Here is a 16637-nt window from a genome sequence, read left to right as displayed (position 1 = left end):
CAGCTAGCAGGCTACCTTACATGTATTAGCTAGAGAGTAATTAAAAAGTTTTCATGTTTTGTTCATGATTTTTTCCAGACCGCTCGGTTGATGCAGACTCCATGACTATAGTGCTGTGTTAAGCATTAGCCTGAAAAGTGACTTAGGAACTACAGCTGTCCGAATAATGGAATCAAAACTACAAAGCTACATACATGAAGAGAAAATCTCCCAACATGTCAACATATTCTCTCAAGTAAATGTAGGATATACCAGCAAGCAAGTGGAATTCATTATGATCCAACACATTTTAGCAAGACTTAGCTACTCTGTTCAGATTCAGAGATAATGGAGACTGTCCCTTTCAGATTTCCGATGCAAATCGTTGTTGAACTTCAAAAATATTTCACAAAATCTTTTAAAAATACTGCAGTCTTTAATAATGGACTACTATATTCTTGGTCCTGTGTCAAGACCTACATACTGTATCTGATCAATATGTCCCGACACAAACAACCAGGACTGAAAACTAGATAACTGATGGTATTAATATGTTTCAGTTTGGCCTTAAAAGATAAATATGGAATAATTCAGAGAGCTATATAGTTGGCACAGCATTGAGTTATAGTAATATATAAAAAACATGTGATTAAATTCATCATTGCAAGATTAATTAAGGCATATAATTATGATTAATATTATTATTCATAATTAGAGGTGACCCCTGAATAAAAGAGAGCAAACTTATCACCAGAATGTAGAGAGGTTTATCCAACGGTTGGCTGAAAATAATGCAATTTTACATTTCACAGCCTATGGAAGGGCACTGATTTAATATATATTGTGTTTTTTCCCCCCTGAACTTGTAGATAGTCTTCTGAGAATTCAACAGGATTCTCACATCCTGCATGAGCCTACAGAGAGGATATTACAAAAGTGATGAAGAATATTTAATTCAGCAGTAAATACACAGTGAATATCTCAATGTGGTGATAAACAATATCCGGATAGCCCAAAATACTGTGAAAGAACTTAATATCAAGAACAGATAGCCAAATCAGCTCATATGGGCTCAATGGAAGCCAATAAACAGAGGCACTCTGCCTCTCCTGACCTTCACTTCTGGTTCAGATCGGGGCGATAAAGCAGGCGCAACCTCAATAAAACCCGTACAATGGAGTAAAATAAATAGATATTAAATTAAAGCAGAGGCAATACTGGCTGAACTGCCGCAGGAATTCGAGAACAAAAGCTTCTTTGTGGAGTTTAATATTGTCTACAATCACCGCCTCGTGATACATTCCCAATCATTTCCATCTCTTGCCTTCACGTATCAACACATATAATCATCTTGTATTGGAACTTGCAAATGACTCGTGTGTGTGCACAGCCACGTTTATATATTAAATGTGCTTCGTGCTCCTAGTTTGGCCTTTTCGGTCGGAGTTAATATCAAATTCATAATCTGTCTCATCTCTGACTGTCCACCGAGGAGGAGTTTGTGGTGTCATGAGTGCATGTTTGTCTCGCATAAAACTTTATCCTGACTATATATGATGTTCTTTTAGGCATTAGGCTCACTATATACTCAGAAAGAAGTATTTCACAGCCAACTTTACGTTTGTAAAGGCTCCGATTTTTATTTCTCTCTTGTTGCTTTGCTTATGCTCTGGTTAGGTTAGGGCACAAAACCCACTTGGTTATGGTTTGGAAAACATCATGCTATGGCTTACAACACCTGGTTTTGTTTGCCACAAACACAGCTGGAGATAGTCCAACTCCCTGTTAAATATATCCAGTTTTGGTTTCCACAAAAACAGCTGGAAATGTCCCCAGTTCTTCTTAAAAACACATGATTTTGTCACCACAAACACAGCTGGAAATATCTTGAGATCTTCTTTAAAACACCAAGGTTTGGTACCACAAACATGGCTGGATATGTCTTGAGGTCTTCTCTAAAACACCTGATTTTGTCACCACAAACACGGCTGGAATTGTCTCGAGGTCTCCTTAAAAACATCTGGTTTAGTCACCTCAAACGTGGCTGAAGATAGCCGAACCTCCCATTAAAAATATCTGGTTTTGGTCACCGCAAACAGGGCTGGAAATTGTCCTGACTTCTCCGCAAAAATATCCAGTGGTTTCACAGTTAAAAATGCTGAAAAAACTGACTAGAACTGCGGCCGCCCATATTGCAGCAACTCCACCAACATCCCCTCGATCTCATAATGTGAAAGTCAGGCAGTAGGCCTAATGTGAACAGGTAATGGCATGGTAATGCCATATACAAACTTGGACGCATCTGTGGTTTGCAGAAACATTGACTGATAACATTAGTCTCTATCTTGGTGAGTGTTTACAGAGGAATTAGCTGCAGCTTATTTTGGTACCATTATACATATGGCTTCAGTAAGACCCATGTTGTTGTCTTCAGCCTTTTGTCGTGGACTGATACACAGGCCCTCTTCAGGTCCACTGCCCGCTTCAAGTGTCTCTTGAAGCTTTGCTACCTTTGTCAGTGTTAATGTCATTTTCACCTAATGCACCTGAAGAGCTCCAGGAGGAGTCGCTGAGAGCTAAAATGAGAGCTAAAATGTAGTTAGGCTTCAGAGTTCATTATGGGGGGCTTAGCTGTCATTGTATAGACGACTAAGTGACCCCAGCAGAAAGAAACAAGCATAATCTGGAGAATGATAGCGGTATGAATTTCATGTATTTGTCAGAATCGAGCAGACGATATTCAGTTTCTAGTGCTGTAAAAAAAAAAAAAAAAAAAGACAGAAAAAAAGATCATACATTTTCACGCTGACGATATTTCCATTTTCAATCTTTCAAATCAAATATCTCATTTGCAGAAGTAATGGCTACATGACACCGCTGACGCTCTGCTCACTAATTTTTGCTCGTTTCCTCTGAATTATTAATGCGAGAGATTCTCCATATGCTCTCAGAGTATTCTTGTCCATTCGTCTCGGAGAGAATTAGCATTTTACAGTGAAGAGTATAAAGAGCTTAACTGCCCCAATCAAACCAGGTGATTTAAATCCTGTCTAATCAAGATGTTTAATAGGGGTTGCAGCTGGATGACCTGAAGTAAATGGTCTGAAAATGTTCCTGGGTCTCAATCACCTGTATAATTAGGATCATTACAACTGAAAAAGCATGGGTGCTAAAAAAAAAGGTTCCAAAATAAGACTGTAAAATGAGGTGAAATAACCCTTTTGGGGCTGTTTTGTGCTTAATTGCTGATTGCAAAATCACTAACAAAACAGACAACTAATAACCCATCTGATATAATAAACCCAGTTAAACCTGAGCTCAAACATGAAGCGTGAAAGTGTGAAAAACAGTTTTGGTATCGACCCTGGAGAGCCTTCTTTGTCACCGGCCTGCCTCCGTAATTAGTTATGCCATATGAAGAGGTAATTTGTATGCTAAAGTTTAATTGTTCAATTATCACTGGATGTGTGAGAGGAGGCCTTGATGCCATTTCATCATGTTGGAAAATAGTGTTGAACCCCTCGTGCCACATATTCTAATAGTTGGCAATTACAGAGAGAGCCCTCTAACTAAGTTGATTGATGCAGGCCGGCCGCCGGAGAAGCCTCTGTTACCTGCCTGCTGCAGTCGCTGGCGGTGAAGAGTTGGTCAGTTCAGCCTGCAGAGCTGAACCCCGCCGGGCTCTCAAAGCTGCTGACAGACAGCGTAAACAGCAACTGTACAAGTACTGAGGAGGACAACATGTTAAAACAACATTATTTACAAAGTAAACAAGGGAAGACTAGTTGAACATTCAGGAACTCCCTTATGTTTCCTCTCACTATGAACAGAAGGAGAAATGAGTTCACGATGAACAATGATCATCAGGATCTTTCTTGCTGATCTGGAACATTTTTATGTTTTTATTGTTATTCTAAAAAAATCCATACTGAAATGTAATATATGACATATATGCTCCTATATCAAGATGCTGCCTTATGTGTTACCTATAAATCAATATATAATCATTAAATACATACAGCCTCTGGATATATGGAGATATATGTTTATAACATACAGTATATGAACATTTGTGTATGTACAGTACATATATTAAAAGAATATATATTGTAGCCTGTTGGGAGTAGGTCAGTGGAGTTTCCCAGCATGTTTTCAGACAATGTTTGAGGTCATAAACCAAAGTAAACTGTATTTAAATGTGTTCAAAATCATCATCAAATGTTACCTGTTGTGCATAAGCATGATCAATGTTGATGCTCTTCATAGATGTTGCTCATGGATTACGGTTACCGTAGTGGTAAAAGACATTTTCACACCATGAGTTAAGTCATTCCCACAGTTAATGAGTCTCCAGCTGTATAAATTGAATTATATATTGAAACTAAAGATCTTAATAGTAAAATTAAACACTAATTTCTTTCTACTTAATTTGCCACTACAAGAAACCCAAACCTTGTACAATATAATACATTTTCATGTATATGTCTTCTATGTGAATATGTGTAGTTTGTATATTACTCATGTATGCAAATATGTAAATAATTATATATGTGACTTATGTGCCAAAATATGTACATACATAACATACATATTTGTATGGGCTGGACATACAGTATATGTCAGTAATATGAAATTGTTCGAGTTGCTATTAGGTTTCATTCAATATATATATAGATATATACAAAACATGATACACATAACATATGTATACAAAACATGATGCACAAAAGTACAGTGAAACTGGAGAACAGGTGTTCAAACACAGTGGCCTCTGAATAAAAACAGCCATTCCTCCTTCACAACATTCTTAATGATGCCTTAAATACATCAATAGATATGAATGTGTCTATTTGAAATCTTTTTGCAGGTTTTTCCATGACCGCGGTGCGATGTATGAGAACGCATCTGTAATGAAATGTAAAGAAGAAAGGCACCTTGTATTCAAAGGCTCAGAAAAATGGAGGAAGCTGCATAAAAGTAGCTTACACGCGTTTTTTCTTTGTCACTGAAAGTCTTACAGAAGAGTAAACATTAGCAGTAAGCAATGTTTACTTTACATAAAAGAGAGATAATATTTGGCTTTAATCAATAGAGTATGTTTGACGTAAAAAGACTCTACAGGAAGAAATAAAAGTGTGTCTCTGACCGTGAGCTGAGTGTTGGAGGTATGTAACAACGACATTTATCATGGAATCACAGCTCCACACTCATTCACTGATGATATGGGTTGATTATGGTCCATTTGATGCTTTTCAGGGACCCAGATGGAGACAAAAAAGTGACCCTTCAGTCTCACACAGCAGCTTTTCAAGATCCTCATTGGTGCTCTAAATTGGACCATGTGTGTGCAATTTGTAATTAATCTACAAGAGAAAAGGTGGACTCTATTAAAGGCTGCTCCGTCCTCAACGACCACAACAACAGAGGATGTGTTTTATGCTAAAATCCCTCCCTGAGAAGATGACATAGACCTAATCACAGAAAGTAACAAGTGGAAACATTAAAAAGTTATAAAGTTCCGGGTCAACGTGTTTTTCTTTATTATCAGCAGGAAAAAAACGTTTCGTAGATGTTGCCTCGATGAACATGAATGTGTTTTCTAGTTCACCAACTGCTTTTAGGATTGAGAGTTACATAACGCTGTTTCATTTTCATTTGGGTGATGAAACACTGCGAACATTCCCCTTCACTTGAACAACATGTGGCAGCCCCTTTGATGAGTGATTTGTAAAACTTGAGGTACAACAACAGGTATCTTCAGCTCTTCCCAAACACAAAATGCCCCTTTCATGTTCCTCCAACTTGGTACTCACAATCTGAAACAAGGGTGCAATTGTGGTTGTCACCAAACAATGACATTTTTCCTTTCTTTCACCCTCTAAATTCCCCATATCATCTCTACACAGATGAGCAATTTGTCTGTCATGAGGTCTGGGGCATCGGCCCACTCCAGGCCTATTTCACTGACAACACCGTTATTAGCGGTAAGCCGAGCCAGTGGCAAATGAATCTGCCTACTGTTCAGGAGGCCAGGGCTCTTTTCAGCGATTAATTTGATAAATATATTAATTATGAATCTGGATGACAGTACAATCAGATTGTCAGGCTTCCAGACTTGGCCTTTGTGATAAGTCGGCTTTGAGATTGGGGCTCCTCGGGTTTCAGGAGCTGTCATCCCCGGGGCTCAGCCTCTTATCAGCGCCTGACCCATTCACTCGGTAATTTCCTGTGTGTTGTAATTAAATGGAGGCTTTCTGATTGCAAGTGACTCTCTTTAAGAGGCGCTTCTTGGGTTTCAGGTGAAAGGGGTGTTCAATGGACTGGCTGTCTCCCCTGCCCTCTGCAGGACTCAATAAGCACTGAGTGTCCTATTTATACAGCAGTTCATGCACCTTTAATTCATCTGGTTCAATGTGAAGATCCTTTTCTTTTTCCAGTCTCCACCAGAGCTGCAGCTCCTGATTGTTTTCATTATTTATTGATCTGCTGACTATTTTTTAAGTTAATCAATCAATCATTTAGTCCATAAAATAGTGAAAATTGAGTTTTAACTTAACTAGGATACGTTTTTCTTGTTAGACAATATGAAAAGTATGTGATTCGTGTTATTGCTATTTGATGCTTTGGCAATATAGTTGCTGTGACGATCATGCCAATAAAGCAAATTTGAACTGAATTGTATTGAAAAGTTAAATCTTTGAAAAATAAACATGTATTTCAGCATATCTTGCTATTTTCTTTAATCACAGTGTGCACTGGATGGATGCATGGACTCCACAAGTTTGTGTAAAATCTGATGACTCACATTATCCCGGCATGACTTGACAGTATTCTGCGTGTGATCTGTGATGAAGTTGCTTTTCTGTCTCTCGGGGAGCTAAGCTTTTGTTTTTTTTCTGCTTTGGATACAACAGCTCCAGTTTCCACAAAGTGACATGCACTGCCCACTTAGAAACTCTGAGTCTCGTCATGGTTTGATGCTTAGAAAGGCCGTCTTTGCATAGAATAACCATTTGACTTTGAATACTTTAATTTCTCTGTATTTCTGGGTTAATGTGACAATATGAGGGATTTTCAATGTGGTTTCAGACTTTTGGACCTCACTGTAAATCAGACAAAAGCAGGAAATCTCTACATTTGAGAGGCTGTAAACGACATTTTCTGCCATTTTTTGCAATAAAAATCCCTTATTAATTATAATAATCAACTATTACAATAGTTGGCTACTATTTTTCTGTTGATCGACCCACAGAAGGACAAACAACAATAATAAATCACCAAATATCTGGACAAACACATTTGTTTATTGGCCCTCAGTTTAACTCATGTCACTCCAACCACAAGACAGGTAACAAATCAACTATATAAAATTGATTTTTTTTTAAAGAGTATCTGAATGATGGTCTGTCTGTTGGTACTTTTGGCAGCTGCCCGAAAGTTTAAGAAATCCTCTGCTGGCTGCTGACAGTTGATTATGGACATTTACTGCAGGTGGTGACTCTGCTCGTCCATCTCTGCCTGGATACAGTTACAGAACTGGCAGAGGGACATCCTGAGCCTGGCGAGAGGCCTGCAGCTGTAGTCCTCGCCCAGTGTAGTCAGATAAATGGCAACAAGGCAGTGGAAGTTAAAAAGTAAAGAGGCTAGAGGTGCCTCAGAAGCGAGTACAGAGAAGCCTGGACTGAAAAATGATACACTTCTTGTTGCTGCTAGAAATAAATAAAACGCGTATTGTGAAAGGTGACAAACATTTTTTCAGTAGAAGTAGTAAATGTGTTTCATTCCACATGTTTCAAAGTTGCACTGCGAACTCCAGGTCCAAGACGACAAAGGAGCAAATGCTGGATCAATAAATTGTTCATCACTGCTTCGCAACCTGCAGGGAACAGCAGCGTTAACTGATGGTTCTGTAATAAAGGGAGTGATGATGGAGGTAAAACTCTGATATTGCCAGAGCGAACTTTTAACTCTGTTTCACCTTTATAAAGAAAGAAAGAAAAAAAGAATCTACACTGAAGGTCAAAACACAACATCATTTCACAAAAAACAACATTACAGACAACACAACGACATTTCAAATTCCAGAAAAGGTGGCACAACTTTTTTTGTTGCCATGGATCTAACAATTAAAATCTGGATACTTGGGTATTTGTGAAATGTTGTTGTGTTTTGACCTTCAGGGCCACCGTAGCGTTTTCCCAGATTGACATTTTTTGAGAACTTGATAATCCATATCTTATCTTTGATAAAAAAAAGTAACACTTTTGACGGACAACTCAAATTTACACACCTGTATTTGGTAATTTCCTATTTTAACTCACCAGGACAGAAACCCTTCTTCTGGGCGGAAATCCAATGAAAGCTTGAATTAACTCGGCTGCACTGCCTCTGAAGGCACAAAAGGTTTCCCTGCCGCCCTCTTTCACTTCCCCTCTCTGGTATCACCAAGGCCTATAATTAAAATCACGTTTTTTTCCATAATGGCCGGTGAGCGCCATTAATTCAGAGAGTAGTGCCATTATGGAGGTTGCGCCTCCCAGGGTAGCACTGGGGAAGAGGTGGGGCAGTGGCTTTTCAACATTAATGGCCCCCGTGTGTGCCGGCTATTAATCTCAACGAGGAGTGAAGTGGCTTCATCCCAGCTGCAGGAGCAGGACAAGGCCTCCCAAAAACGCAGCAGGGATTAAGTGGAGTTTTGTCTTGGGCTCTTTACTTTGACCTGTGACATTTAAACAGGTTCCAACAGTGGACTCACTTTTTACTTTCCAGGACTTTGTCCATAAAATCAGGAATATTGTTCTATTTGAATCACTTTTTAGCACGAGCAGCTTTTTGTTGAGGAACCAGTGAATTTGTGCAAGACAGAAACTAATACAGCACGTTTTTGTAGAATAATAATAAAAAAAACAACACCTTTGGTAATAAATAGCTTGTCAAACTGCCCAATCCGTAGATTACACCTTGCTTATGGTCAGAGGTGTCAAACAATTCGCATATCTATGACATGCAATTTACAAATGCCACTCAACACGCCAAGGACTATAAATTACATGGAAAGTGACGAAGTAGATAAACGCAGCACTGACCTTGCTTTGCCACAGGGAGGAACCACTGATTAAATTTTGTTGCAGTCATACTTCATCGCTCCCTCATGGGGTAACAGCCCAACAGAGGCTTTGAGTCTGTTTGTGATACTGCAGTGTTTCACTAGATGGCAGGAGAGCATGATTTAATGACTGTGCTTGTGTCATCATGGCAGTGAACTTCCAAGATAATCTCTTTTGTGAGCCAACCACCTGAACAAACAGGAGAGTCACAGCTTTTGCTTTTCAGTCGTTGCTAAGCTGAGAAGCAGGTTTCTACATGAAACATGATTTATAACCGAGGTTATGAAAAGTCATATTGGTCGGTGATAAATCCCAAATGTTTGTGTAACGATATCAAGCGCCGTCAAGTTCCCTCAGAGACGTAGCGGAACGTTTCCTCACGTTTTCATCTGCAGGGCCTCACTGAAAGAAACCTGAATGATGTATTAATGGTTACATCACCGTGTGAGAGCTGCATGCTGGAGAGCGAGGGGACGCCGGAGGTTAATTGCAGTCTCCTTCCAGGCTACACAGAGCGTCTCCATGCAAACAGGGGGGGAAAATAAAACAAATTACACTCTCACATTCATGTAATCATGCTGATATGAAATTAATTTTCTATAGCCTGAAATCTGCTGTCATCCCCCTTGTTGCATGCCATTCATGCTGGCTACGTTAAGCCGGAAATAAAAGAATAATTACGCATTAGTGTTTCTAATTAAGGTTGCCCTCAAAGGTGAATGGAACTCTGATGAAATTTTTTTTAAAGGATTTATTAAATAAGTGTGAAATCAAATTAGGGGAGCAAATTAATCCTCGCAGTGAATTAGATCAGTGAATGAGAAGATTGACTTTTCAACGCAAAGCAGGGGTTGAGAAGGTGGGACTGGTATAAAGCACAGGCGCACTGCAGGCTGGTGGATGGCAAGAGCTCCCTTTTTTAGCGGGAAATGTCCACATGGGCCACTTTCTCATGCAGGTGAGAGCAAAGCATCAATAAAAAATTCCAGAGGAGTGATTCTCAATGTCATCATCGTGGCTCCTCAGTACACGTGGTGTTTATTGCTAGATGCTCCAGCGCCTGGTTTATCCTCTTCGTGACAAACTGTCCGACGATGCTGCCGCCTCCCGTCACTGTATTTTCCAGGCATTCCTACAATGCACTTTGAATTATCTGTTTAGTTTTTGTCGAGCAATGATGCTCAGCTGTGTGCTTCCCAAAAAACATCACATTTTCCTTAGTACACCTGTTGCACACTTGCACAGAAAGAGGATCCAGGCGTGTTCCTTTACTGTTTCTTCTCTCTTAAGGTACAGGTGCACAAACACACACAGACACGTTTACCTGGTGACTCACTTCCTACTCGGTCCACACTGTGACGCATGCACGCAGCTACGTCATACCCCACAGGGACCCCTTTAGCTGTCCTCCGTGCCTGTCTGGGGGTGAGGGTTACATAATGGCAATAGTATGATCAAATAATATGAAATGAAAATAAGGGGTGTCCATTAATATGCATAACATTACTGTGGGTCCCACACATCAAAGAGTGGTAATATACACTCTTTGGTATTTACATAAAACTGATACTATTTGAGAATGATGATGATAAAGATGTAGATTTTGCTTAAAGGCTTATACTGCACTTTGTATTCAGCTTGATACAACCAAGGATGTTGGTTCTCAACCCGGGGGTCGGGACCCCCAAGCAGGTCGTGAGTCAACTTCAAGGGGTCTCATAGGTTTGAAAAAAAACAAACTTTTATTACTTAAGTACATTTATTATCAAATACTTTAAGACTGTTACTCAAGTACTATTAGTATGGGTCACTTTCACTTTTTCCCAAAGTTATATTATTCATTTTCTACTCTTCACTGATAATTTATGCTTCTATCCTTACATATTACGAGGCCTGTTGGTGGTGTGTGTGTGGTGTATTGTTGCTGTGTTAACTGATTCATGGAGTTCATTGCATAATTTTCTGCTCAGTCAGTATTATTGTAAAGTAGTATTCACTGTCCACAAGTGTAGAGCAGAGCATTTTTATTGTGGTTCCTTCCTTCCTGTGGTTTTTGTATTTTGTTTGTTGTTTTTCTAAACTTTGCTTCAAAAAATAGATTTTAATCTCAAGGGTATTTCTTGTTAAATAAAAGTTAAATAAAACGAAAATAAATATTAAAAAATGGTAACATCTCCTTGTGCTGTCTCACTGAGATGCTCTACCCATCTGTATGCCTGCAGGGCATTGCCCTGTTACAGCAATACTAAATTTTATGGATCTTTTGGATGCCTGCCTAAAGTGTCTATGAAGCAGGTTTCAGTTTATTGGTTCCTAGCTTTAGGGGGTCAAACGGTTCACATCGGCAAATACTGAGTACATTTACGGGGTCACAAAAACAATTTACTCTTCAAGGTGGAATTCCAGCTATTACATAATGTTACTGATCGACAAAGGAAGGTAGAAAAGGTCAAAGATTAAGTCCACTGCTTTAGGCTTGATATCTTAATGGCTCTCAAACTGGACTGATTATTTGTCAGATCTGCTCTTTGAAGTCTTCATAAGCGTTGGATTGTGCTGACTGACATCGATCACTTGGTGTCAGACAGCAGACACAACAGGTCTATTATAAAACAGGATTGCTTTTACCTTCGGATTAAGGCAAGACGATGTGTCTGAATCACAAACTGATTGAACTTGTGTCACAAAGAAAGATTTAAATCCACACTCCAGCATGGAGGGATGCAATCAAGTTGCAACTGCAGAAAAGATACAGTGTTTGCATATCAATGCGTAGAAGCCTTGTCAAAATAAAATCCCCTGCTGTATCTTTATCTGGATGTTACTGAGCCGTTTGGATTCGGCAAAGTCTGACACTTGGTGCTGTGGGGGAGAATTGCTAATCAGAGGATCAATACATTGCAAATTGTTTGCCTCGGTGTTTGATGTAGCACCGGCTTCAAAGAACATCTGATAATGACACTGTGAACTCATCTGTGAAATAAAGAGATGAAAGACAGACAGTCTCACATTTTAGTTGCCATACGACCTGGATTGACACATTCAAGGGTGAATGTGCAACAACATCTGTCTCTTACTTTTTAATGTGGTGAAAATCCCACTGGTATCAACCTCACTCACACTTTCTCTTGGCCAAAGATGCAGCTCATTTCAGCGCTCCTTTGTAAGGTTCAACAGTTTCACATAATTATACTATTAATCAGACTCCATCTACTGGAAGCTGGACAGTAAATATTTGCAGAAAACTGTCCAGCTACAGATAATAATTGCAGCTCAGTGTTATATGGCCCAAACATTAACATGGAGTCAGCAGCGTCTGTAGAGCAGTATCACCGTGTAACACTAAAATCCTTCTGTACCTGTGACAGTTGCTATTTGCAGCCTTGAGCATGTTGTCACACACCTTCCCGGATCCTTAATGACAATAAGCTTGTATACTCTGTAGTCCAGCGCCTGTATTAACAGTGTTCTGATTATAAATTGCTGATGGCGAGCTCCCGCCTCGGTGCTGGGTTTCCTCCACGTCACCACAGGCAATGTGAGAAGACAGGGGCTTCAGATTGTTCTGGAGGGCTTCGGTGGTGCACGGCCCAGCCAGGCATGCAGATGGAGCGTGTGGAAGAAAGCCTCTTATCTAACATACACGGCACTCAGAGTGTTATGTTATTACATTATTGGATCATTGTTTCTGATCCATTAAGATAATTTTAATGTTGAAGCAGGTCGAGGCGGAGTAAATTTTAAGTCCCTCTGGATTGTGATGCATCAACCATTATATAATTATAATGTATGAAATATGTCTTGTAAAGTCTTTATCTGTAACGTAACACGTAACTACGACTGTCACATAAATGCAGTGTAATAACATTTTATTTTAAAGTGATGTAAAGTGGAAATACTAAATGCTAATATACATGTGAGCATGACATGACCTGTACAACTGTTGATATGATACGTATGAAATTTGAACGTATCCGTCATTTTGCAGACAGACATGAGAGTGGTATCAATCTTTTCCTCTAACTCTCGACATGACAACAAATCCGTGTATTTCAATCAGCGGAAACAAGTGATTGATAAGTAAAGATAGTTTATTATAATACATTATATCTGATAATTAAGTCCAGACAGTGGTTGTGGTGGTTGATGACTCTGCAGAGACTGATGGGAAGGTGGAGGGCGCACATAACAGCAGCATGAGCGCACTAAAGGCAGAGAGATTGTTGAACTTTTCACGCAGCTCAAGTTCAATTTTTTCCTCCTATGATATCAATAAAAGTGTTTTTATCTACTACTGGTTTCACAAAATGATCCACCGATCCAGCGACTGTATCATTCATTAACATATGTCCAAGCTGTCATAACAAACTCTGTTCAGTATCAGATGGGTGGATGTGGTGATGAGTAAGCCAAGCGGTAACAGGAAGCTGGCATCTCAGAATTATTGTTAGCAGTGTCAACACCTTCCCTTCGCTTCGCTCCCTTCACTTGCAGGTTGGCATTTCACTCTGTTTGTATAAAGCTCCTCGTCTGAGTAAGTCTCCCTCTTGTCTTCACCTATGAGACCTTCATGAGCCACAAGCCTGCTGTGTTTTCCAGCCAGCTAATACAGTATGCATACGCTCTCCTGAGTTACATAACACGTGGCCTCAAGTCTCGACTTTTACAATTTACAATTTACACCCACTTCCACCAACTTTGTTTTCTAAAATAAGAAGACAGAAATCCTGCGTCACCAGTTGAGATATGTTCAAAATACAAGTGACAGGTCTATACTCGAAACGTGACTCTGCAAGACGTATAGAAGCTAAAACATACATAGAGGTTTTAAGATTTACGCCGGCCTGCCAATCCGAGGGAAGTCAAGTGTGGAATTGGAACTGGCAGCGAATTCGAAATCCACACTGTCACAGCAGAAAAGCAGGAGTGCTGCGGGCTCCGTCCCTCTCATCCCACCGTCTCTCACAGTCGAGTCCTGCACTTGTTAAAACCTTCTGACAGGAGGAATTATCTTCAAAGTGCAGATCTGCAGACCTGAGATGTCTTGACTTGTCTCAAACACAGTAGACATGAGGGACCCCCCCCCCTCCAAAAGAAAAAAAACAACTTACATGAACTCTTACATGAAGTAAAATCAATCTTTACAAATTTACACACTTGAGAAGGCAATCAATAATGATAATCTTTGATCACTGGGCAGTTTCACTGGTTCAAGCTTCTAAAATGTGGTGGGTTGCTCGTTTTTAACATCCTGTTTGATTTAGGGAAAATGTGATGTGACATTTTATATAATGAGCAATTGATCAATTAATCGAAAATACGAATAGGTGAAGAAAACAGTTGTTAGTTGCAGTCCTACAATCAAAATTATTGCTTGTAAATAACAGAAACTTTATACATCCTCGGTATAGACAACTTTTTGACTTCAACCCCACCTAGTGTTTTAATGTGGTATAACTGTTGGTGCCGTATGCAAAGAAAGCATTGACGACATGGCTAAGGCTAGCAGCTTGGCTACTTTCCAAAGCAAAATAACAACTGTAGGAATCTGAATTTGACCCAGGAATCAGAGTGTGCAAACTGCCGGTTGTATTAATAAGCAGGCAGGTTTTCATGAGTTAGTGATCTAGTAGGACAAATGCCAGTTTTGAACTGTCTTGACTCCTATTGGTGAGGGGGAACACATATGAGCGGTGGAACAGACTTTGAAACAAAACCGAAGTGCTCTCCATTGAGTGAATGCCCATCCATTGAGTGAATGCCCATCCATTGAGTGAATGTTGTCCATTGAGTGAATGCTGTCCATTTGCTCTTATTTGATCTCAGTTTCTGTCACTCTCCCTCTTTGCCTTCTTTGTCTCCTCCATCAGCAGGTTTTTTTTCTTTCGTAGTGTAGAGTTTCCACAGTTATTCCAGTTGTTCCACTGTTACCTGGGAATAGCGGCCAGCGAAAACAATCCCTCGTCCTGTTTTGGAAACTCGCTTCCATTGTGCCGTAATGTCACCTTCATTTTTGTGGGATAAATCGCCGAATCACATCATGAAAGTGAGGTTTATAGGGACCCAATCTACCGTATATGCAGATGGAGTCATTACACTGCGCCATCAGTATTTACTCCAGTAAGATAAGTAGAAGTAAAAGTTTTCTATTACCCGTTTAAAAATCCCTCACCTGTGTTTTGTGAGCTAGGGATGAATAATTAACTCAGTGAGGGATAATGGCTCTAACTTGGAATAATATGCAGGCAGCCTTAATATTTTCTGTGCGTCTCTGTCTGCCATGATTAATCTGTGAGACATACCATACCACCATCAGACAAAGGAGCTGCTGTGCTGCATTAATTCAAGGTGATATTACCTGGAGGCCAGGAGGCGTCAGAGACAATGTGTCCACTTCGAAATCGGGCCTCATTTACATGGATGTGCATTAACATAATGCTCTGAAATAAAGCCTCTTTCAGGTGGAATCAAAGAGGCCGTTTTTGTAATTTTGAAAAACAGCATCAATATTATCAAAAGCTATTTCCATACACGTCTGGCGCTTGATGGGGACGTTTGTGTGGGTCTGTTTCTGAGAAGAAATCTTAGTCACTTTTTAAAGAACATTTGCCAGCTGAAACAACATTGAACCTCCATCCGTATCGCTCGGCCGCTTCAAAGCCGTATTTTTAGAATGGGTTTTTTCACAGGCATTATTGTGGGCGCAGCTGGTATTTAATTATGAAAAGAATAATTAAAGCGGTGCCTACGAATAGCTGCACTTGTGCCTGAGATCAACTGGTGGCTCTGTGCTGATAAGGCCTCTGAACTGACAGGAGAGAGCTGCACAAGCAGCTGCATGACAGCGCCTGAGTGTGTGCCTTTCTCCAAAGGGTGATTGGTCTGTCACACATAGGCCATGCTAGGCTCTTTTTAGGGGCTCTTATCATCTCAGCACCCCTGAAATGTAAAAATAATAGGCCAATCATCAATTTTCTGTATTAAAACCCTCTGAACCCTGAAAGAAACAGAATATATGTATGTATGTTATTTAGCTCATTAATGTGCACTCATTTCATTGTTGTTGTTTTTGTGTTTATCTACTGTGGCACCAGTTTCTCTCCTCCTCTGTATTGCGAGTTGACAGCTGACACGATGGAGGTAGGTATGGCTAGGTGAGAGTCTCGTGGGTGGGGCCCCACTACAACCCACTATGTTACGTGTCGTTGCATCTGTATTTGTTTTGTTCTGCATGATGCAACATGAATTTGAATATGGCTCCAAAGAAATTTCTGTTTTTCCACAGATAGGCTAAACGTAGGCTACGATGTTTTCTCTGCAAACCAACCAGGTTCAGGCGAGAGTAAGTTTTTGATGTTAACTGACTACATTGCCCAGGAGGATAGAGATAGAGAGGGGGCAAGACAGGGGCCACATTCATTACACTGGACTCCATAATGATTTCACATGAATAAGCAGTGTATTAATACACTGTTATCACAAGCGGAGCCTCCTCTCCCATTTATTTATATCCTAAATACTGTGTTTGCTGTTATATTATTATCAGATCAC

This window comes from Pagrus pagrus (genome assembly GCF_965226575.1).
Source record: "Pagrus pagrus genome assembly, chromosome: 21".
Lineage (NCBI taxonomy): Eukaryota > Metazoa > Chordata > Actinopteri > Spariformes > Sparidae > Pagrus > Pagrus pagrus.
Note: the sequence above shows the minus strand (reverse complement) of the source record.